Source organism: Limulus polyphemus, unplaced genomic scaffold (assembly GCF_000517525.1).
Source record: "Limulus polyphemus unplaced genomic scaffold, Limulus_polyphemus-2.1.2 Scaffold61, whole genome shotgun sequence".
NCBI classification, from domain to species: domain Eukaryota; kingdom Metazoa; phylum Arthropoda; class Merostomata; order Xiphosura; family Limulidae; genus Limulus; species Limulus polyphemus.
The window spans coordinates 1097825-1124389 of NW_013665671.1; the positions used below are offsets into that span (position 1 = coordinate 1097825).

Sequence of the window (26565 nt, forward strand, 5' to 3'; positions counted from 1 at the left end):
TCGGATTACAATCTTCCATGATTACTCTGCTATTTACACATAGCTTATGCAATTCACTCTTAAGCTATATGATAAGTCTTTTTCCTAATGCTAAAAGATGGCGGAGGACTCAGACTAGGAGGGCAATTGTACCTTATTAATCAGTTTGGCTTTAGCTAATCAAGATAATGCCATTGTCGTACAAATAAAACTAGCATCATATATTTAAAGCATTTGTTTGATTATGTAAAGTATAGGTCTGTTCCGAATAATATGGTTGGGAGCCTAGATCTAATGTTGCCACTTTCTTACTTGCTGTAGTTTGTTAGTGTGCATTGATAAAAAGACAAAATATCTAATGAAAAACACCTTAGATGCGAAAAAAAAGACGCGGCCAGAAAAAGGTCTGAGCATACAACTCAAAGGAAAGAGCTACACTTATAGCACTGATAAGAATTTTACAGCAAATATTCATTCTTTACTTAGCTGGACAGCGTATTTTGTTTTACCTATCATCGTGCTCCAAGTTGAAAAAAAAAAAACGCGACCTAGCTAATGAATGAATATTTGCTGTAAAATTCTTATCCTATATGAAGCTACCAATTTAGCCGAAAATTTTGATTTCATTCCTTAAAGTCGCAAGCTCAGTCCTTTTTTTTGCCGCACCATTTTTTCACACCTAAATATTTAATTACAACTATAGTCTGATGAAGTACTGATAGTATTTTTGTATTTTAATGCATCCGAGCTAAACAGCTCATGAATTGTTTGTTTGTTTGACGTTACGCACAAAGCTACAGAATGGGCTATCTGTGCTCTGCCCACCACGGGTATCGAAATCCAGATTCTAGCGTTGTAAGTCCGTAGACATACCGCTGTGCCACTGGGGGGCGAAAGCAGAAAGTATTCTTGTCACGTTATGATAAACTAGTTTTTAGCAAAGTGTACCAAAAGACATTGAGTAGAAGGTAAATAAAGTTTTCTATGAGTTGGGCAAACAGGAAGAGACCAAGAACCTTACAAGGTCTAAGACTTACGTAAATTACTTTTTAATAATTTTTTACATTTCAACACAAATTTCATAATAAGTTTACCAATAACATTTTCGCTAAAACATTAAATCTGAGGCAGATTTTAAAAAAGGCATGTAGCAAATAAATTCGTTGTTCTCCATGTCTCGTATAACACGGAATTCTCGTTGCAAATAACTGAAAGTCATCAAAAATATTTCAAATAATTTTTTCAATTTTTTGTCGTATGGTTGCTAAGATGTCCACTCAATGTGCCTTTCATCAGTACTCAAAGCTTATTCAAAACATCTTGCAAAATTATTATGTTTGTTTGACAATCGTTTACTCATGAGTTCTACTAACTATACAACTCAATGTAATTATGAACGCGCAATCAATAGAATCAACTTTATTATTATGTCAAATTAAACAAATTTTGATCTAGATTTAAATACGTTCATATTTATCATATCATTGTTGTTACAATAATTATAAGAAATAAATACGCCAAGACTATTGTTGCTATGTTCTTTTCTACTATTTAAAGATAGAATAATACACAAGTATCTTAATGTAATATATGAATGAAAAGTAAAGGTGGTGGTATATCTATTTGAAAATAGGTTAGTTTAATTCACATGAGCTTTTTTTTTCTCGCGAAAACATTAAGGGGCGACTAAAGGTTAAAATCTATTTAGAATTCAATTACGTGAAAATTAATATGCTTTTATTTTAACCTCAAACTTATAATAAAATATAAGAGTGGATGGTTGGTAATTCCCTCCCCTCTCCTGTTTTGGTTAAGTTAGAGTACAAATCTATTGTTAATAAATATAATATTTCTGCATACAGGAGAATCATTTCTGACGTGTTGTTTTTTTTTGGTTATTTAGTTCTTTAATCCGATTTTTGCGTTAATGAAACCCTTAATGCTAGTAGATGCGTGTTATAATCTTTACTAAATGTATCATTTTACAACTAAAAAGATTGAATTTTAAAGTTTTAAGCACTTATGATACATTGATAAACTTTTATTATAAGCGCAAACAATAAAAATCCATTTTATCGTGAAATAAAATTTTGTATTCTGTGTTAACTTCTTCATGTAATGTTTGAATAACACAATTCGTTTTGGTTATAATGACCTCTAAGGAATTGTTGATAGTTATTTAAATTTATAAAGTTCAATAATTTCATACTACTTTTATTATTGAAATAATGCACCTGTTAATTTTCTTCACTTTTTGCGTACCTGTTTCTTTTACATAGTAGAAATAGAGACAGAAGGACGTGAAGTCAGTAATCAGATAAACACGTATAGATTTTTGTGAAAAAAAATTAATTTTCTTGCTGCTGATAGAGTAGTTTTTGTTTGACTGAGCAAACCTCCCCTTCCACCCAGTGACTGACTCAACAGTAAGTCTGAAAAACCGGGTTTCGATATCTGTGGCAAGCGCAGCACAGACAGAACATTGTACAGCTTTGTGGTTAACAGCAAACATTTAGCAAAAGAGAAAAATACAACTTCAAGTTGACGTCATGATTCACACAAAAAAAAAAGAAGCCAGTAAGTTAAGTGAATTCGGTTTATGCCTAATTTTTATACTTTTTATAGATGATTTTTTATAAATACTTTATAATTTCTATATCTCGGATAAAAATAACATAGGAGAAAAAGTGATAATGTACTGTAATATTTTTCTATGTTTCAACAATAATACCCTTTCTATTTAATGGCTAACTAGTCTGCGTTTGTATTTGTTGGTGATATATATATATATATATGTGTGTGTGTGTGTGTTTATATAGAATGGATATAGACCTAAGTCTTAGAAATAACTAGCTTTCCTTTGGTTTATATTAAATCTTAAGCTCCACCTGAACATCCCAGGATGCCATGCTATTATATTGGAAACCAGTTCAATTTACATAAGAGAAAAATAGTTTCCAACTAGGCATTCTGCAGACACTTACTCCAGAGATTGTCCAGCAAATATATACAAGTTCTGGACTTACCCCTTAGAATGTGGAAAAAGAGCAAGTTTAGCATAGTTCAAAGTCCATTGCAGCCTGTACATCAAGTACTCGTAAATGAATAAAAAACCTGTAGTGAAATTGCTGAAACTGGATTAAAAATAAATTCATGCTCTAAGTTATGATGTCTACAATAACAACTCTTCCTTCCCTTATCTTCAAGTCTTTGTTGGACATCATTAATTTCAAATCTAAAGCCAATCGAAAATTTAAATTATAACCCCACTTGACACAACAGAATTGTTGCCTGGACGATATCTCATTAGCATGACATTTGCACGAGATCAATGAAAGAAACACAAGTTATTAAGCTTTGCAATATACATTACAAAATCCTTTAATGTTGAAATAATACGTGGCATATCTCTACCCCTTAACGTATGTGCTACAATGAATAAAGGAAAGAACTCTTTAACATTGACTCAACATGAAACAAAAAATAGCAGATAAGTTTTTACTAAGTACCATTGAAGTTCAACTTACCTTGTGAACAGTTTTACTTTTAACTTTCATAAATCATACGTCCTTTCCATCTGTCTTTTTACTCATACCCATAGTCAGTGACTTTATACCCTTTATACAATTCTCAATACATATATATTTCTTGTGTTGTAAACTTTATTTTCATATACAAATAAGTATAATCCCAGAGTTTCCCTATTCTCAGTCTTCTATATCCAATGTAAAAAAAAATTGTTATAGATCAAATCAAATACTTACTTTTACTTTGAAAAGTTATGTTCATTTATGATATATTTATTAAGATCTCATAATTTTAAATTAAGATTCAGGCTTACAAGCAAACTTGCTTATTACTGCATTTTACTTCTGCTAGTTCTGCACTAGAAGACGAACAACACATTACATCCGTTGGAAGGTGTAAATCATGACTAATCACCAGTAAGTTTCATGAACTGGGGCTCTGTTTCCATATACACCTATCATAGCATGTGAAAGGTATGCATCCAGTAAGTTCACTGAGGATCTACAACATTTTATAAACATACACTTGGCAGTTTATACAACTTCTTAAACTAATCCATAAGACTGAGGATGATGTGAAAAAGTCTTCATTTTCTCCACACTGAACACTCAGAGCAATTCTGTAAACAGCGAACTATTCAGGTTGGGGTTCTGAATATGCCATACAATTTTCAGCTAACATTCCAGCAAAAGAATCGGTAAAAAATGTCAACTGAGGGAGAAACATTTCCACACTTATTTAAATACTCAATAACAACCAATAAATATCAATTACTGTTATCAGTCTCTAAGATAAGACTAGATACATCTAGGGTTATTTTCTCTCCGAGATTTGTAATATAAACACTGCCAACTTTAAATTTTAACAACACAGTACAGAACAAGTTAAACTTTTTCTCTAAATGAGTTGCTATGAATGTCTGGAGAGCATGGAACCCCTAGGCAATCCCCATTCATTGCATCATGCAAAGTTCAAGGTATCACCAGCCTCAAATACCTCATGACTAACAAATTATTGGTAATGTGAAATTACACACTCTCATAACTTCTCATACAAACAACAAATGTTTTGACTATCTGAAAAGACTGCACTATTTATTGATGTATTGCAAGTATTCTAAAGCTAAATCTGGGCCTTTCAGAAACCCCTCCCAACATTTTTGAAATCATCAGTGTCAGCAGGGTTCAGCATCATTGCTGCTGTAATGGTTTCCACAGTAATATGGTATCTCAAAGATCTGAACATGCAATGAAAGGACAATTTCTCACTCTCTGATGAGTCAGTTCATCTGTATTATGGTGCTACTGCCTCAGATGCTAAGGTACACAACAAAGTTATATTTCTGCGACATTGTAACATCCAGTCCTATCTTCCAAGTTCTTGAAGTTGAGAAATATTTCTCTGTCGAGAAGTATTGGCATTCAGCAGCCATTAATACACGATTAGTATATTGCAATAATTCACTCCACACTTTTTTGCAAGAACGAAATCCCAAGCAATACACATTTAAGTGATTGAAATATATGGTCGCAGTCATCATGTTATCTAAAATGTCTACCAGCTGAAGATAGAGCAAACAGTAGCACAGCTATTACAGCAAAAGTATAACAATAAGCCTAGAAAGTAACAATAATATAATTTTAACCTCTGGTTAGGGCCAGTTTTTAACCACTGAAAGCATAAAATAATGGAGACTACTTCTGACCAATAAACACATGTGTTCTGACAACTGCACAGTATCTCTAAAACCAACTTCCATCAACTGAGTGAAAACTTGCGACAAAACAAAGTATTGTTCAGTTAGTGACATTACAAAAACGTCAATTAACCAGTAACATGTTAGTAAAACTCTGCTAATTTATGCGGATTTTACCATGAATATTATAAACTTCAATCCTAATTATTTTTTACCACATACTCTTTTCTAGAAAACTAGGTACAAGAAACTACGAAGATACTACATGATTTCTTAGGAGAAACCTAACCTCTATTATATGGAATCTACATGGTAGTTTGAAATAAATAATAACAGCCTTTTCTTTCAAACCTGTTTCTCAAAGTGATATAAGAATTGAAGTTGCAAGCAAAATTTTACTTTTGTATATGTTATCCCTATATATACACTTCTTAAATTAATACACCTTTACGACAGTTTAACTGAATTAAAAACTATGGAGAATATATATATATTGCCATTATTTCCAATATATTATAATAAATAAGTTTTTTATAGGACTGTTTTTATCATTTTTGGTACTGTTATTAATCTTATGTTTCGTTTATTCCACATAAAGGACTGGTATTTTTTTAAAGATTAGTGTTCAGTTGGATCAACAAAAAGGAGAAAGATCAAACATAATTATTCCATATTCTTTTACAGATAATCTTATCAGAGCCTTCTTGATTAATAATCAGAGATGAAATAGCATATATTGCATGGTTAAGAGTAATAATGAAAAAGAAAGTCTTGGATCTCTAAGCTACAAAAGTATCTCAGGTGTAAACAACAATGTTTCAAAAGACTTTTGTCTTTTGTCTTCAGAGTAGCTTGTACTGGTTTTTGTAGGGGTTATATGGTATCTGGGACAATTAAAGTGTACATGATGAAATTGTCTGGAGTTTCATGTAAAGAGTAATGATTTGATCAATTTCAGCCAGAAACTGCTGATTTGCGGGCATGGATCTTTGTTTCGCGATGGTTTCATCATGTTAATAGAAAACATTTTTTAATTTTTTTTTATTTCCATAATTTATCTGAGTCAATGTGTTGGTAACTGTCCTAGTGTATTTTATAGTTGCTTATTGAGGGTTTAATGACACAAAGCACAAGTGTCATGTCTGTCTGCTCTAAATAGTCAAATAATGCTGACAAAATCAAAAATGGAATATAAAATATGACATAATTTAGAAAAAAATTAAAGAAGACAAAAGAGTTCAGTTTTTTTATGGTTATCAAATTGAATAAGACTAAAAAGGCCAATAGCCAATGAAAAGCTAAAAACACGATATATCTGGACAGTATCATTGTTGCCAATTGCACTGTCCAAAAGTAATCATAGTGACAGCACGAAAATAAGATGTAGGCATTTGTGACTTAGGTGTCACAAAGGACGAAAACTGGTGGATCAGTTAATTGTAAGAGACGAGTAATGAAACTATAGCCAATGAAGAGCCAAGGTAAAACAACTTCAACTCTACAATTAATATGTAAATTATATGGCTTAACAGTAACAACAGGCTTTAACTGAAGTTTGTTGTGATGTTGCTCACTCTAAATCGACTACCACGTGGCATGAAGCATCACCTTGATGACAGTTCTAAAATCCACATAAGGAACAGGCAGGGCTTGTGATAACCAAAGCGGATAGATTTATCTGCAGTGTTAGAAAGCTCGATCCCACAAAGACCAACATATCCGGGAATCCAGGAATACTGAACAAAGATGAGTGACAAGGAAAAATGAGTCACTCTTTTGTGTATAATAAGTCACATTATGTGATTCCAGAGCTTTCAGATAGCTAATTGGGTCAGTATAGATTGTACGATTAGTGCACTGCTTATATTCAATATGATGCAAGGCAAGTGAAATGGCATGTAACTCGACATTGAGCACAGAATCTGTAAAGATAGTTCTGTTAGCATGTACAGAGCCACAACAAATCATATCAGAGCCCACAGGGTCATCAGATTTGGAATGATCTATAAAAATAAAAAAGAAGAATGGTTCAAAAATGCTCGTGAAAGAGAAGACAGCATTTCTAATCAAAAGTATTCAACCACTTCAGATGACTCTAAGAAATGTCTCAAGTGTAGATAGTAACAAGCCATGGTGAGATGGGCTGATCATTGGATTCAGCAAAATCATCCAATGTCACATCTATTATTGTCAATCATGACTGGATAGAAAGGTCAAATAGCAGATTAACAGACAATATAGTTCAAAAAAGTCTTAACAAATTCGTCTCAGACGTCACAGGAACAATGGCACCACTTATGTAAAACTCAGTATAGGGTGCAATCTCACTGTCAGCAAAATTGCCCGTAATGGTTTTAGATGACAATAATGTGAACCTGTATGCAAGTGAGGGCATTCTAAAACTGCAGTTCGCAACTGGAGAAGGAAGTTGTTGAGAAATAGAATTGATCTTAATATTCAAAAGCGTGGCACTCAAGACACAACCATGAGGTACTCCAATTTACATTGCTTGTGATCAGGACAATATTGATCCTAGATGAACTTGGAATGATCTGTAATATACAACGTTTGGAAGAAAAAAGGGAAAATGGCCACGTAACTCTTAGGAATGGGGGTTCCTGTAAGATGTCAAACCCCAAATAGTGTTGTAAGCATTTTCAGGATGGAGAAATATCGAAACAAAATACTTGAGTAAGGCTTTCCAGACCAAGTCAATTTAGGTAGAATGCTGTATATGGAAACAACATACAAGAGAGGGTTGTTTAATTCCAGGAACCAAACAAGACGATTATTAACCCTCCTTTCCGAAACCTTAAAGAATCAGTTATTCAAAGCAAATATTCTATAATTAGAAGGAATTTTGGTATGCTTCCCAGTCATAGAAAAAGAGATGAAAATAGTCCTGTGCATCTGAAAAATCATCCGTTTGAAGACAATCAGAAGAAGAGCAAGAGAAGCAAGAAAGAGATGGTGTATCTGGCCCAGTTGATGTATTGCCAGACCAATGCAAAGCAAGCTTACGTTTAACCAGTAGAAATTGTCCAATATGGTCATGGTGGCTATTGGTTTATAATTTGATTGCCAAGAAGGCAAAGAAATAAGTAGATGTTAGAAAATCAATCTTCGAGTGTGTTGGCAATGTCCTGTAAATCAGCTACTTTTTGGCCATTAGAATACAAGATCAAAAAAGGATGGGAGGTGAACTTTCCATTCATCTTTCGAATCTTGTCTCCCACAGCCTTAGAACTGGTGGTTGAAGAGATAATGGAAATGAACTTAATCCAAGGTTTCTTTAAACTTTGATGTTTAACCTGCTGGACATGGTTCCACTCCTACTGATATCCTAATCCAATTTGTAAGCCTTCTGTGGCTGTTAGCAGTCAGGTGTCCAGTAGAAACGAGGATATCACGGTATACACATCGAAGTTTCAGTGATATTACATATACACTCAGTTACATATACAATCAGTTACTGGTTTCACACAGTCGTTAATAGAGAGGAGGTTAACAAGCTCAAAGAGATTGGTGAAGGAGTACCAGTCAGCCGGCTCCAGCTTCTACTGTGGTACATGAATTGGATGGAATCAACTGTGGCTGATCTCCTTCATAGTGATGAGAAAATTATCACTGTTCCCTCCCCTCAAGTTATTGTCCATCTTCCAAGAAAAACAAGGAAAAAGGGAAAGGAAACATATGGATAGATCAATGGCAGTAAAAGTTTGATTTTGAGCATGGAAATATATCATTCAGCATTGAAAATAGAAAGGCTGTGACCCAAGAAGAACTGGAACATTCAATGGTTCTAGCTCTAGTGATGGAGATTGGAGTATGTAGACTTGCCAACTCCTGTATGTACAGAGTGAAGAAGACCTTCAACTTGGTTAGCGAAATACTCTTTTGGAGGAATGGAGAGATATATCTGTACTTCAAGTGTAGTAGTGGAACATAGTGCAGCAGCATTATCATCTTCTATTTCTCAGTATGACAAACATTGTTAACCATTCTTAATCCATTTAAGGCATAATCAAAAGTAGGAGAAGTGAGAACCATTGTACTTAGCATAATTTGGATCCAGTTGATAGTTATAACTATTGTGGCATCTGTCCAAGTATTATGACAAGATACCTTAAAGGGCCCAAACCACTGGAATTGGACACAGCATATGAGATTAGAAATATAGATCCTTACCATGCAGTTCAGATAAACTGCCTTGATACTATCAAGTGGATGTGGTAATATAAACATCAAAAGAACAGTATTGGTAGGCTGCATTATTCTATCTTTTTGGGTAAAGGTACGCCCAACAGCTGAAACTCTTGGTTGGAGAAACTAACGAGAATTTCTGATTTAAGGATGTTAATCAAATCTCTCTCAATGATCACTCCTCCTGAGGAATCCAAATTAGCATGGCGAATAATCTCAGTAGTTAGGTACTCAATGAATTGTGATTTTAGGAGGAGTTTGGGATGTTTTCACCAAGAAGCACCTGGGTCATAACTTATTGACTCAATTAGGATAGACAGCAAGCCCCTGTAATCCCTTCTGGATGAAAAAGTGAGATATCTACCCTAAAGACTTGTCTGATAAAGAATGAGAGAATGAGGTACAAGAATATTAAATTTCGAACACCAGATTTGTCTGTTTATGGCTGTTTTATTATCATAGATTCTTTATTTTATTTTGATTATAATGAATTTGATTATGCATAATAAAAAGAAAAGACTCAGTACACACTGATCTCATGTACCGTAAAGTCCTACAAGGAAGCGTGCTACACTGTCAGACAAGAATAGCGTAGCTATAAATTAATTTTGTGGGCACTATGTTCAAACATAAGAATGGATAGAATGTCCACAACACCCATTGAAGACATCTATTACCAGCACTTGGTTACTCTAGACACATAGGGCCAAGCAATTGACCTTGGGACCACTCAAACATCAGGATCCCCTCCCCTTCACGGTTTATCAAACATGGGAACACATGGGAGAATGTTTGGATTCCAGAGGAGGAAAACTGTAGAGACAGAACCTTCCCTGGGGAGTCCATTCACTATGTACAGAAATTTACATTGAGAAGTTTGTTTCAGAAATACGTGTAAAGCTATATAAGGGCTACTTGCACTTGCTGTCATTTGTTGAATTGATGAACTCGAGGAAATTAATTAGTCAACAGCTCCATTATAATGCACCCACATCCATAAAGTTCAAAGATCATTTTTAGGGTAATTCGATACGGATCATTGGCCCTCAAATTTGCTAACTGCTAGGCCATGATAAGCTTTGCTTAATATATATATACCCAGAGTATTTAGGCCAACACTTCATTCATTTCATTTGATTAAGTGAAAAAGATGAGTAGCATGCATGCATGTCGTTCATCATAAGAGATTAGTCAACTGAATATGCGTGATTAAAATTCTGAAAGTAAGCACTGAGGCAGTAGTAAGAAAACCTGAATGAGCCATACATAGAAAACAAAACCATTATTTCAACTGCTTATCCATATAAGGTAAATCTTTCGTGGGTACACTTGAGTTCACATCCAAAATTAAACTGAAAATAGTTCAGCCAGTTCCCCATAAGGAGTTGTAAAATAAAGACACAACAGACCGAAGGATACCTGTGCTATATATACGTAAATTTAACATTAGAACAACATTACATCCAGTACCTATAAAAATCTATTCATATTTATTTCAATGCACAAATAAAGTTCAGTGTAAAGAACGCCGGGCAGAGTTGAGAGAGAAGAGAAATCTGCTGCCAGTCCCTAAGGGAGTAGGGGATTATAGCACTAAGTCTTTAGAAAATTATTAGAGGATTGGCTGCCTTTCTTGTTTAGCCACTGTAAAGATTATGGGATCTCCTATTTTTGTGTGATGTTGTATTCCAATATAAGGGTAACATGCGCGTTTGGCGTGATTTTTAAAAGAAATAAGAAAGACAGGCATTTAACAGAAGAAAAAAAGAAGACAGAGAGATGTGAGAAAGACCAAATAAACTGAGATGCGGGGAAAGAAGTATTATGCTGACAGTTGGAAACAAAATCTACCTTTAAGTCTATGTGTTGTTGATAATAAAAAATAAATTGTTATGTACATTAGCATGAGTCAATTCCTGATGGAAATAATTACATCCTGAATAAAGTTGAAGGGAAATTGGAATGCAAGTATAGCAAGACTAACAATTAAGCAAGCATGTGAAACTGTATTAATTCAGATGATTTATCACTTCATAAGAACGAGTTGCACATGCTAATACAGAAGCGAAGTATGGCATTATGGGTGACATATTACAACATTTTCCAACTAAACTAGAGCTAAAGTTGACAGCATTTTACAGAATGGAATCGTAAATATTCTCCAGTATGTTAGAAGAAATCGAATAAATAACCACTTAGGATAACAGTGGCCTCTCAATCCAAATCCCAAACCAATCCAGAATAATGCCTTCTTTCACAAAACAAAAGTTATTGTTTTAGAATAAGCTCCTACACCCTAAAAGGTCATTGCAATGAAACTTAGCATACCTCAGATCATTAATACGATTGCAAAGAAAGGTTAAGTTTACAAAGTTCACAAGCCAAAGGTTCATAAGTCTCCAGCCATACTTCAAAATCAGTAACTGTTTCCAGGAAGATAGTGCCTTAATAATGTGTAATTATAGCAATCCCATTTGATAAAATAATTGTCAGGTCCAATAATATAGCTACAATGGGAGTTGCACCTTTGGGTTCATTTACTTATGGCCTTGGAAGCTAACATTCATGTACAGTGGAGAGTCTGTGGTAAGTTTGTCTAGATATTTACTCAAAGACTGACCTTATCTACCAACGAAGAAGATTGTTCCAGTGAAACTTGTAGTGTTGGTTAATAATAAGTAACCAAGGTCATCAGACTGACCACAATCTATCATGCATTCTGTAGTTCCATATTACCCCCTTTGTGTTTAAGTGAATTCTAATTTTTACAGACAGAAATAGAGATGTGAGTAAATCTTATTGTGGGTGAATTTAATTTTCATTGAAGTTATGTAGTGTATTTACAAACACTAAAATTATTAGTTTTTTTGCTTTATTGGATCATTCTCTTCTTTTATAGTAAATATTTTACATGTTTTACAGAAATTATATACGTAAATAATGGGAAGCCAATGTTAGAAAATAATTACTAGAGAAACATTGCTTCTTTACTAGGGCGAGAGACAACTGATAACTATGAGCATTTTTCAGACATTCTTATCATTAAAAATGTTTCTCGCCACCATATATATAGAACTAAAGAGTTGAAATATATTAACTATTGATAACTAGTTATCTTGCAATCATGCCAAGTTTTTAAGGTTCCAGAAGTTTCCACGGCTTCTCCTATAATCAGAGCTGAGCAATATATAAGACAGACTTTATAGCTTGAAGCATAGCAAAATCTTGGGCTTGATGTGGTCTAGTGGCCAACGTACCGAGCTGTGGATTAAAAAAGTCCTAAGTATAAGCTATGAATTGAAGGTCACAATCATCACCTTCAACAAGGTGTGTGTTATGAGAGTAACAGTCAACTTCATCGTAGGAATGTGTGCTGCTGACTGGCTTCTTTCTTTTTAGTGAGTGGTGGAAAATTAGAGAGGGCTTCCCTTGAACCTTAAAAATCACTGACCTGAGTGTTTAGCTCATTTGCGAATAAGGTCTCATTCAGAATTAAAATATCAGTACTATTACATAACAGTCATATTTGCGCTCAGCTTATTCAACCTTTTTCAAAGAAACATTAACATAAATTCAAATGCTATTTATAGAAGAATTTTCTTGTCACTTACCATTCATAACTTATAAATCGTGTTATGTAATGCAATTAAAATATATATATATAGTCATGTTCTCTATATATTTCTGTGTTACATGAAATGCATTGTAAATTGTGTAAACGTGCATAAAGAAATCTCAAAGATAAGTGATTTGGAGTTAGGCTAGTAATTTTACCGAGTCCTATATGGGTGAAGCTCTGCTTCTTTCTCATGATTGTTATTTCTGCACATGTTTTCAGCTTCTAATGTTTTGGTTGACTAGCCCATTCATGAAACACGGAGTTAAAATTTGTCGCAAATTAATACACAAAATTCCGTAAAAATATCAGTTCAATAATTTAAACAAAATTTCCAAAACAGGCCATGTTATTTTTCCTACACATCCTGTTTCAAAACTTGACAGAAAATAGCATTATTTTCTACTGTTATTTTTCTTATCCATATTTCCATGCTATATTACTGTTTTGTGATGCAGTGGGCATTTTAAGACTTTTTTGACGAACAATTTTAAGTTCTAAAGGAAAACATTTTCTTCTGCAAACTCTATATATATAACAGTCAAATGTATATCTGTCTGTCTGTCTATCATGCACTGTATCTTCTAAACAGTTAATTGTAAATATATATATATATATGAAAATGTTTACTTTCAAGAGTATATTACAAGAAAAAATAATATTTTATGCAATTATTAAAATTTTATATTCATATCAACATCGATCCGTCAGTCTTCGTATGTGCTAAACGATCAATCTTAGAAGAAGAAAACTTATAAAGAACAAAATGTTTTTTTTTGTGGGGACTTACTCCGTCGACTGATTGAAATAAATATTTCGAAGATAGGAGTATTAACGGAAAAAACGTATAAGGAGAAAGGAATGCGTTTGACTATATATATTTTTGTTGTTCGTTTTTTTATCTTTAATGTCGGTGGTGCATACATCCATGATTTTATTGTACCATGTCGAATAAATCGATTTGAATTGAAATTGAATTAAAAATAATTCATTTCTGTAGCGGTCTTTACTTGCGCTCAGTAAAATGACAAGGAATGATGACATCCAGTGGGAAAAAAAATACCTTCAGCTACTTAGCAAAGCTATCAATGCATTGTATTCAATCTAGGTGCTTATAAACATGCGCATTTCAATTTTCGTAATTGAAATAACACATGGAATGACAAAATACGGTTGTAAACGGCTCACTAGACAATTATATTTCATCTATGCTCTGATCCAAGGGATTGGATTAACTTTAAATTTTATATTTGTTCATCACCGTAGAATTGTTTCAATGGGCATCTGCCAATAATTTCATATTTTACGGACTTAGCAAATAAAGATAGATATCTAAATGTAATACACTTGCTTATTTTACGACTAATTTTGTAAATAAAACAGCTCATTTGAGTAAGGAATTATATCATAAAAATGAACTTCTCATAGTAAATCCAGAGATGAGACATCATATCATTAAATAACAATAGAAGTTTATTCAACAATCTATAGATTCTGTAGACACACAATAGCATGACAAGATCATGTTTCAAATGTAGATAAATAGGTTGATACGCTGACTACACAAAGGTGCCAATCAATAGTCTGACAAGAAAGTGCTATAAACATACTTAGGTAGAATAATACAACTGCTGACTTTGGAAAGGTCTATGACATCTTGCATGACAATCTTCTATACTATTAGCTTCTCTTTTGTATTATATAATACTCACGACGTCTACAGAAAGAAAGGGGATATAATTTAATGCAACACATAAAATAGGTCCCGTAAAACGATAAAAACTATTTTGAGTGCTCTCTTGTATTTCATAAATTATGATAGAGAAGAATAAACACGAATGATTGAGAATGATAGAAAATCAAATTTAGCAGTAATAAATAATGATTTCAGCAAATTGATTATAAGCGATCGATTTTATAAACATATTTAACTTCTACTATTATCAACGGAACGACGTGTGATGAGTGGTTGATAGTCTTTATAAAATTGATGAAACTACAATTCATCAGTTTAATCTAGTTCACACCATAACAACTTTTGTTTATGTAATCTGATAACATAAATAGTGTCTCGACCACTAATGTATCCGTCCTGTCCCAGCTGGAATGATAAGCCCTGGTAACTGGCGAAAGGCCACATCGGCAATGGATATAGCAGGTAGTGCAGTTGGCACGTTTTTACATATTCTTCTTTCCTTTCACTGTAAGTACTTAGAATTAATATATTGTTATACGTTCTTGTTTGCTTTCACTCAAAGTTCTTAGAATTATGTATGATTGACATAAACATCACAATAGCAATATGATCTATACCTTGTAATTGGATTTAGAAGCTAATCAAAATAAATAAACTGATGGTAAGCATTCAAACATGTTTCTGAATTAACCCAAACGAGAATATTAATACAGCGGTGAGTTTACGAAATAACGAAAATAACGTTTCTGAACTGGGAAATATGTGTAAGTTGTCTTCGAACAGGGTATTTCAGATTTTTTATCACCAATACAGCTTACCAAAATGATGTTCAGTTGACAATTGTATTTCATCATGGATTCGTTTCGTGTTATTTTTAACCTAGTTCTTCATTTTGTTTTAAATATTAATTTAACTCTAGTCCCCTAAGAATTTCTAGATACGCAAGATGATGGTAAACTAGGTTTAGTATTTCTTACCTACAAAGCACAAAGTGAGGTTATTTTGACAGAGAAATACATGGTGAATATAAACTTTTGTTTTTCTTTCTATTTGAATGTACAGGGTGTCCGAAAAGTCTGAAAGCATAGGAGATTTGCAGCTTTTCTTAATTTCAGGTTCGTGATTATGGCCGTGTCAAAGCATGAAAAGGTCAATCCTACAGTTCATCCAAGCTTGTTTCGAATTACAAGGGCAGCATTTGGAATACATTCTGTGGAATTCGTTGAAGTGCCTATGGTTCCTGCCTTTTCGGACACCTTGTATATTCCAGTCGTTATTTTCCTTTGAATCCCGTACAACAGATGTGTTACTTCAATATTAACGTAAACTAAAAAAAGCTTCATAATTCTATTTTGAACTACTCATTCGTTGTTTAATCGACACGAAACATAACCTTTCAGTATTCTTATTTCGTATTACATAATAGTTAGTATCAATGTTAGTAGCTCGTGTGTTATTTTTGTTTAATGGATATCAAGAGAGAAATATTTTGGGGAAACCCTACAAAAGAAATCAGTTAGAAAAGAAACGTATTAACAGAATAAAAAACACGTTCAATCGTTTATACATCGGAACTTTAATTGATTTATTTATTGTGAACATCACTATTCTGTACATTTAGAAACCACTTCAGAAATCATTACAGTAACATTTTTGTACATACTACACGACCATCTTGCTTTAAAATTTTGATATCGTTCTTAGGAAATGAATAATGTAAACATAAAATAGAACGCTAGACTGACATACAGACAGATTTATGTAAAGAAATAGAAATTATTTTAGAAAATTATTTTTACAAATACTTCAAACGTAAACGGCTAGAGCAACTACGTTTTTAATTTGTATCTGGTGTATCTATAAATAATTTAAGTCCAAAGAAAAAATCTATAAACTATGCACATTTGTATCTCATGCTGTTTAGACACGAATACATCGTGACATTTGATAGGAAAATATTTCTTGAAATTGTGTTTCATTTCTATCACTAAGGATATAGGTACCAATTTTATAGAACCATGATTTTGTTTTATGTCAATGATGAGTATATATCTATTGTATAGTATGATTGTTTACGTGTTCAACATTAATATTAGCCTTAACTTTATCCGTCTTTCTGTTTGTACAAAACTCTAAAATATATTTCATTCTGAACGCCAAAAATAATCCTTCGTTGGCATGACTCCCACTTTTCATTTTTTTGGGTTAAAAGTTTTTCAGGTATTATGCGATGAAAATGGTATACACCACTATATAAAGAACGTGCTGGACTCTCAAAATTCTAATGAAACCTTTTATGCCCTCTGGCCCCTATGTTTGTAAGCTTTTATGAGAAAACTTCAACTTCGTCTTCAATGCAAGTAAAACCTAAAGGCATGCTTTCGATGAAAATACTGTTTTATTCAATGTACGTCCTTCAGTTTATGAGAAAGCCACGACAAACGTAAAATTACATTCTTAACACTTTTCAGTATTTAACATCTTTATTATTGAATCTAAAAAGGTTTTTATTACGCTTATTTCAATTAATTAATTATTTCTTGTAATTATTAAATGAAAATTTGAAATGAACACAATGACAAAAGAGATTATTTTTAAGTTGTGATTTGGTGAAATATCAGGACAACTTCACCAATACTATTTCAAAACTAATCCATTGGTGTATGACGTATTTTACAGCCATTGAAACCTCTGAGTTAAAATAAGCATATAAGACAATTTGCAAGGCTTTTAGATGAAACTCCCCTTTTTTCTATAAAAATATAGGTACTTTAAAAACACAAATTGGAAGTAATTAAATTGCTGTGAAAAAACTATTATACGCTTTTCATAGTATCAACAACAATTGGAAACATGAAGAAATATACGAAGCAGAACTGTGACTGCTTCGGAAAAACAAACTTTCAAAGAAAAAGATTGTTGGTGAGTGGTTCATAAATAATATTTCGGTAAGTTAGCTGTGAATGGTTTAAAGAGATATAACCATAAGATAATTGAATATAAATAGTTCTGAGAGACAGAACAGTAAAATCACTGGACAATATTTGTGAAAAGTAAAATTACACAACTGATGGAATTCTAATTAAGAGGTAGGCGAAGTGAAAGGTAGGATTACAATGTTTCTCTGATGCGTTAAAAATTTAAACTACTTGATCTAATTTACACCATAATATTTGTGCGTGAAATTAATTATATGAATGGAGCCTTGGTCACTACTATATCTCTCGTATTCAAGTCAGATTAGTGAGCCTTGGAATTGGCAAAAGGCCTCATTAGCTCTAGATGTTGCAAATCATTGTGGTTAACATATTACATATTATTCTTTGCTTTCACTTGTAATTTCTTAGTATTTGTTTTACGAAAACTTAGTAACTATGAATAGTTCAACATTATTATTATAAAAAAACATTATCATGGCCATGGAGATACGTAATGATTGTATTAAGTTAAACAATAAACATATTGATATCACATGAGATTGTTACAAATTTGTTCTTTGATATTAATAAATCAAGAAACAAATTAAAAATTCAACATACTGTTGACTATTTCTGTTTGCCTTATCACTTTTTGGATTGGTTAGAAAAACAATTAATATTTTCAACCGTATACAATCAAAAGCATGGGAATTAAAAGGATTTAAGCGCTTATTTATAACCCATCACAACATATATAATCTTTTTTAAGTACCATAAAGTAGCCTATAGTGTAGAAGACTAGGAGTCCCGATTTTATTGAATCGGTAGTCACCTTCAAACAACATCTTATCTAAATTTCCATTTGCTAATACGTGAAGAAAAAAATCTGAAACGCTATAACAAATGTTTGAAAATAATATTAAAGCTGTTTCGCTCTTGATTAAACAGAAGCATTATATTCCCTAAAAGCAGGCATTGGCCATCTGAGATATTCTTGTTAATTGAAATTACACTGCTGTTATACCTACGATATTCCAAAATAAATTATCCACAGATTATTTTATGGGGTCTTTTAATACTTGGAGTCAGGGTCTTTTCTTAAGTATGCCGAAAAGCACGATTAAAAACAGCAAAACAAAATTGATGAACAGTATTAAATTTAGTTTCAACTGGATTAGCGAACTTGTAGAGTATTGATAGATCCTGACTGAGCAGCAATGGCGAGATATTCAGCTAATACATATAACTTCTAGAAGTAAGGATCATTATTTTATTTTCACTAATAGAAATTATATTGACAGCTCCTGACTAAGCAGTAATAGCAAGATATTCAGCTAATACATATAACTACTGGAAGTAAGAATCATTATTTTATTTTGAATAATAAAAATGATATTTATAGCTCCTGACTAAGCAGTAATAGCAAGATATTCAGCTAATACATATAACTACTGGAAGTAAGAATCATTATTTTATTTTCACTAATAGAAATGAATGTGTACATTTTAAATAACACATACTTCGACTTTTAGTGTCGTAGTCAGCTTGATTTATGGTAAAGCGTTTATCAGAGAAAAACATAAAAACAATTTTCATGGTAATTTGAACTGTAAATTTCAGTATGATTTGGTCAATATATTTTTCTTAAACTTTACTATAGCTGGAAGATGAATTTTCCCCCAAACTACTTATATCCTGAGTGTGTGTGTGTGTGTGTGTGTGTTGTTTTTCTTATAGCAGAGCTACATTGGTCTATCTGCTGTGTCCATAGAGGGAAATCGAACCCATGATTTCAGCGTTGTAAATCCGAAAAATTACCGCTGTCCCTTAAATCGTGAGAAAATAGTTAATTTTCCTAAACTGTTCGATTCAGAAGAAAATATCTACTGCTGCTGTGATCAGTTCATAACCTGAAAAGGAAGAGTCGGATTCTTAAAAGTGATAAAACCCCGATTAAAGAACCAAAGCTTGTTTGTTTGTAATTAAGCACAAAGCTACACAATGGGCACAAAGAGTATCGAAACCCGGATTCGAGCGTTGTAAGTCCGCAGACATACCGTTATGCTACTGGGGGCAGAACCAAAGCTAAAAATATATAACAAACATTTAGCATTCTTTCTCTACTCAGACTAATATACTAAATATGATGTCCTAAGGTATTGATGAAATAACTGATAGAATACAGATATCTGTCTTTTAGAACCTTTGCAATATTATGTATAAAAATGTACAAGTAAAACACTATTTTCACTATATATCAATATATTTTTCTTTGCATAATAACAAAATATAAAAAGCAAATGTCGGCATTTAATGTGCAAATATGTAAACGAACATATTTCTCTAACATTTGTAAAATATTTTATATAATTAATCACAAATGTGTGAGTAACAATATTCCAATTCCATGCAATAACATTTATAACAGTTATAACACAAGAACCAATTCATTTTGAAGACAGATTTTAAAATATTCACACAAATATTTTTGTTTATTATTTGCTTTTTTTCTTTCATACACCGTTTGTTTAACATGATTTAACTTTAATGACGTATATTCGAAAATCATATCATTGAAACGCTAACACACAAAACATTATGACAATATAAAACACATTCCAAATTGAACCAATTGGTTTAGTCCTTTCGAAGTCTTCAATTTTTTTTCTTCAAACTTTTATCCTTAAAGATCAGCGTTGTTTGGAAGATAAAATTGATAAAAACGGCCGCAGATAGTGGTAGAATGTAAGTGTTGTTTGGAAGAGCATAAAATTGATAAACAAGGCCGCAGATAGTGGTAGAATGTAAGCGTGGTTTGGAAGAGCATAAAATTGATAAACACGGCCGCAGATAGTGGTAGAATGTAAGCAATATGTTTGGTTTTAATATACAGTTTTTTACTCACCACTAATAACATAACATTTAAGGATATTAGCGGTGAGTAAAAAACTATACATCAAAGCCAAACAAATTATTAAAGTAACTGTAAGAGATTACTCAAAGACAAGAGTAAAATTGAGTAAAACTGCTATTAAAGTACTTTGTTATCACTATTAAGTACCTTGTTTTGGGGCAAACATTGCTTATGTTGAAAGTGTTAAGTTTTCTTTTCTCTTTAAATATGCTCATAAAAAACCTACGTTGATTTCATCTGCTATTTTAACTATGTGCAGCAGTGCTGTCACATAGATAAAGTAAGAAAAACAACATTTTTTTCACGTTCATACTACACTCCACATTTAGTAGATCATTCTTTGACCATGTGACTGTTTAAAAATCGATACATAACTTCTGGAAACCCTATATTTCTGTTGTATGATTATATGTTTCCAGGATGTAATGAATAAGGCGGAAGTATTTTAGATATATTAAGGATTATTAAGTTGGTATTTATTCTTGTTCGTTCTCAGATAACATCTCTTTCGGTAATGAATTTTTCTCAAACATAAGAATTGTATTTTGATTACTGAAGTTAAAAAAAAAAGATAATCTTTTTGGATTCCTATGTTAATATTTAGGGTGTATTCCATTGCATAACACAGTGATTATAGCTATAAAATCAAGGGTAACTTGAGGGCAGAACTTACTTGTTTGATTTCTGGCTTCAGTTTATGCGATTATGTATTATCAAGCTATCGTTTATACGGAAGCTGTGTTCTTATGTTAAGATCGTAAAGCACTTTGAATGGACGATTACGTCACACTCATGTAGGGCATGTTCCACTACACTTGATTTGTTCAAATACCTCAAATTTACATGTTCTTTCACAAAGTTAACATTTCTCTTGAAGTAGAACGAACATAATCATGCTGATAGCGAGGAAAGATACATTTGTAAATAACACTTGACGATTTAAAGAAGCCAGAGATTAATCAAGTAAGTTCTGCCTTTTAAGTTACTCATGCTTGTATAATCACGATAACTGCGTCATGCAGCTGACTATGGTTTAAGGACATAATTACGTCGCCTCACCTTACGAAGAACTCAGATAATTTAGGTTAGTGGAATAGATCCAACATCTGATGGGGAATTAAAAAGTAACTGGTAACGTCAGCAATGGAACTCTTATCTACTTTCTGTGTAGTAACAACTAGCCTGGATTAAGGGTCAGTGCCTATCAGTGCAACCCCTGGGATTGTCAACTAAAACTCAACTTAAATATGACATTAATCGATATTTACGTTTGTTAACGTAGTTTGGCGCTGCTGCAGTAACATATTATATTTTTTCCTTTCAGTGATGTGTATACATATATATATTACAGAAGTTTTTATTATATATATATATATATATTCCCTTCTTTACAGAAACCCTAAAACATTCTAATGATTTCTATTTTATCAGTGGAAGTGGCTTTCTTTGCTGTACATTCTGTGCTTTAGAATATATCAGGCTTTTCCTTTGATGTTGTTAAATAGTTACCACTTGTAATTTGTCTCAGAGAAGGTAATTATAAATGATAACTTGTGAGTAGGTTCTACAATAAAAACCATAACCTATGCAACTTGTGTTTGCTTGAAATTAAAGTATGAAAGCTACATGCCTATTTTCAGTAATTTATCCAAACAAGTTTTTTATCTGATTGATAACACGCAGTAATATTGTTTGTAGATAACGCAGGCCGATAATATTTTTGTAACCATTAATACATATAGCAAATGAACGATTTTATAGATATTAAGCTCAACAGAGAGCGAACGTCATATTCAGCCACTTGATGATTTTGACTCTGGAATACAAACGATACCAAAATGTCTGCACGTCAGAGTTGAAGGCTAACGGAATCAAACATGATGGGTTATTGACCAGTTTTCTTTGAAAGTCTATGTTTAGAGCCAAGTCCATTATTGAATGTTCGATTGTGTGTAATGCATGTAGGTTATAAATCGATTTTACAGTCTCTCCAGCATACAACAATATATAGAGAAATTTTTATAGTGAACACTCATAAAATTAGTACTAAGCCTTATTACCTTTTTCATTTGGAAACTATTTCAGATTAACTACGATCTTATTAACAGATTTTCTCAAAGTCACTTAATTTTCTTAAAATTTCAAACGGAAACCGCGTTTTATAGACTTTTTATCATCAGTAACTGTAGGAGAAACGGATGCAAACATTGTTCTGAGCTCAAATTTTAGTTATTTAATCAATCTCGATTTCATTATAATAAACGTTACAGGAAAAATGCAAAGACGTAATTATATACGAAATATAAACAAAATATTAATATTTTCACAACTGCTATTATTAAAACGTTTGCATGTTCAAAATAAAACATCGTTAGAAGTATGGATAATATGGTTCATAATATAATTTACCATTTATTTGGTTAGATTTTAAACGAAACAGAATGATTAATGGAGGACTATTTCCGCTTTCTTCAGCTTGGAATCATTTACATAGTTTGTTAAATTACATACCACGTTGTTGACATTAGGCTGAGTTTGCGTTTATTTTCTCCGTTGCTGTAGTGTCCAGGAGCGATTAGCAGTCTTAATCTCTAGTTCCTTATATTAAAAGTATAATCCTTTTTTATTTACATTGGGAGCTTGATATAAAAAGGATGCATTATAATATTAATAAATAATTAAATAAGTACAAGAAAGTTAATTGATAAATAACTAAATAAAACATGCAAAAGAATTTTAGGTTTCTGTCAGCCGGCTGCTACCCTGTGGTCAGTGGTTTAAATTAAGTACAGCACCACGTTACGGACATATGTATGGCGACAGAACTCCATAATTGAAGAGAAATGCCTGGGGTATGGCTGGTGCTAAAAACTTATCTAGTGTGTAACTACAAGTATAATGGCAATATAAAAAAAAATGCATTACTGTGTATTTCCTTAAATGTTTCCCCGTTGGACTCTCTTCCTAGTTACCGTGAACTTAGTTAGAACATGGGTGTATATTTGAATGTACTTATGTTCTACATTTACAACTTCACTAGAAACAAAATATGATCTTATAGTCTTCTAAGTGATCCTGAAAGAAATAACGGCATATATTCTAAACAACCCGTACAAAATGTCTCTACCAATCAATTGCCTTAGCCCAACATTCTCCAGCAGCAGTTTGATGAAGAATGACATCAAAATTCCCTAAAATGCGTGTTCCACCTGTTTTTCGCAACAATTTCTTCCTGAATATTTTCCATATTATTATATTTTATTCTTTCTTCAGTATAAGATTAGCTTGAAGGGAACCTCCGATGAAGCAAGCCATTTGAATCAGTGAGTACAATAACGGTCATGTTATAAAGCATATTGAAGCAAAACTTGAAAGTCCAAGACAAACTATTCTTCTGTTTTTCACATCTTAAACATACTTTGTCACATATAGACACATAAGTAAAAATAATATAGTAATTATATATTCTTTAAGTCTAATGGGCTTGAAGTAAAAGTTCGGTAACATTCATAAAACTTACTTATTTTATTTGAACAAGTGTACTAATAGGCCGTTGTAAAAGGTTTAGCAAACTGCACCGAGTTCATCTTTCAGTATCCTTATAGCTATAGAATGTTTTAACGACATACCTTATTAGAGTGACGTTAGAGCAACAAGCATTTCCCTTAATGAGGTTACGGTTTAGTTGCTATTTGTAAATCTCAGTTGAAAACAGCAAAATTATTTTATATCTTCGGCTTGACGGAGCCATTAAAACCTGCTTCACAGTATAGAAATATATGTAATTAAATACGTTACTGTATAGAAATAAAATTTGTTTAGCAGAAGGATATATTTATGTTAGCGTGTCTTATACTACTGCATGTTTAAAATACATTCCACTTCAATATCCTATACAAAAATCATAACATTTCCAGAGACTTAAAGTATGTATAAATATCAAAAACTCTCTTTAATTAAGTTAAGGTGATATGTAAAATAGTAATGACGTGAAGATATAGTTCTGGGATCAGATATATAGGTAGGGAATTAGCTTGGATTCAATAGTTCGGAATAGGAATGAAATGTTGATAACCGTTATTTATATCACGATGATAAGCAGCCAAAATCACAGGCTACCAAAAGTAAATTCTATATGTAATTAAAATAGTTGCCAGGATCATTCGCCATCTAGATTCTATTATATAACAATATTGGATCAACATAAAGCAGATCATATTCGGTTTTATATACGCATGTAATTACTAAATGTTTTATTTCATTATTGTTAAAAATACCGAAACTTAAAAAATTAATTTTACCATAGCATCTAATGGTGAATGATTTTTTTTTTAATTTCGCGATTAGCTACTTAAGGCTATCTGAGCTAACCGTCCATAACTTTGTAGTGATAGGATAGAGTGAGGCATTTAGTAAACACCACACGCTTCCACCTCTTACGCTACTCTTTACCAATGAAACGTGGGATTATTGTAACGCCCCCCACAGTTTAAAGGGTAAAAATGTACTGTTTACAATCAGTTGCATTATGCAGATTAATATTTTCGCATCTGTTTTGTTAGTAATTTACATGTTTTTTGAAATATAAAAATCTTAATACAAGAACCACTTGGATGAATATTTCGATCTTTTATATTATTGTAATATGATTTACACCATTGTAATATAATAAAATAAGTTACACCATTGTAAGATAGTAAAATGATTCACAAAATGGTAATATTGTGAAATGACTTACACCACTGTAATATAGTAAAATGAATTACACCATTGTAATGCAGTAAAATGATTTACACTATTGAAATACAGTAAAATGATTTAATTATAATTATTAATATAAATATCAATATATTCAATATTTAGGAACATTAAATCGGTGATCTTGAAATTAAGATAGTGCATCTCTCATACAAACTTTCTAATTTATCTACAACGAAGTGGATAATATATGTAAAGACCTTTACTTTCGTAGAAATAAATAAATAGATGCTTTCCATAAAATGAAATGTATAATTTTATGTGTTTATAACATACTGGAAAATAAATGTAAATAGGAATGAATCCCCTTTTTACTCATTACTTCAGCCATTTATATATATATATAGTTTTTAAAAGTTTTAGGACATTACTGATAGCCGTATTTTTTTCGCTAAATAGTACTTGATAAAATGAAATCATACAATTATAGGCTTTAAAAAATTTACTTTTAAACGGTTTTATGAATTTAGAAACTTTAGTGGGAAATGTATATTTAAACTGCTAACTTTAATCTTCTGGTGTATTCAACAGGTTTTGAACTCACCAAGAATCACGTTTTTCTACGGGGCTCAGATAATGCTATACTTCCTTTCAGAACTATTGTTAGACTTGAAAATGTTTCACCTGCACAGATGAAGCGTTGAAAGAATCTACAGGTACTATCTTCTTGTTCTGCAGGACGGCAGTCTTCTCACGAACTGCCTTATGTCGCTATTACTTTCGTTAATAAATGCGCCATCAGGTGGAGATAAGAAGAAACACAAATATCGACTACAGGTTGCAGCCAGTCATATACTCAATTCATTTACCAGTTGCTGCAGGGTCTTCTTCAACACGAGTAACGGAAGCAAATTGTTCGGAAAACATATATATTTATAATTTAGTTGTGTAATCTAAAAATGTAGTGCTTTGTAATTATGCATTTGTATCGTACATTGACGAAAAAAACACAACAATTTAATTAAAACGACTGTTCTTGTCTGTTTCCTCCAAAGCAGTCTGCACCAGCCGTCCCTAACTTAGAAGTGATTGACTAGATAGAAAGTAGCTAGTCAACAACATCCACCGTCAACTTTTGGGCTACTCTTTTACCAACGAAAAATGGGATTGACCGTCACATTATACAACCTCGACGGGTGAAAGGGCGAGCATGCTCTCAGATTGCGAATCGAGCACCAAACACTAGGAGAAATCAAACGAGTGTTTTAACGGAAAATAAAGTATTCACAAGGAAAAAAATCAAATACCAGTGTCCAT

General features: G+C 32.4%; 1 protein-coding gene across 1 annotated transcript in view; it reads right to left on the reverse strand.

Moving 5' to 3' along the window:
- The window catches only part of LOC106464580 (SCY1-like protein 2), a 158537-nt gene extending 132597 nt beyond the window's left edge, over positions 1–25940 (reverse strand). The window contains exon 1 of the mRNA XM_022392765.1: positions 25853–25940. The gene's annotated coding sequence lies outside the window, so the exon portion shown is untranslated. The remainder of the gene's footprint in view (positions 1–25852) is intronic.
- Between the last annotated feature and the right edge of the window lie 625 nt (positions 25941–26565).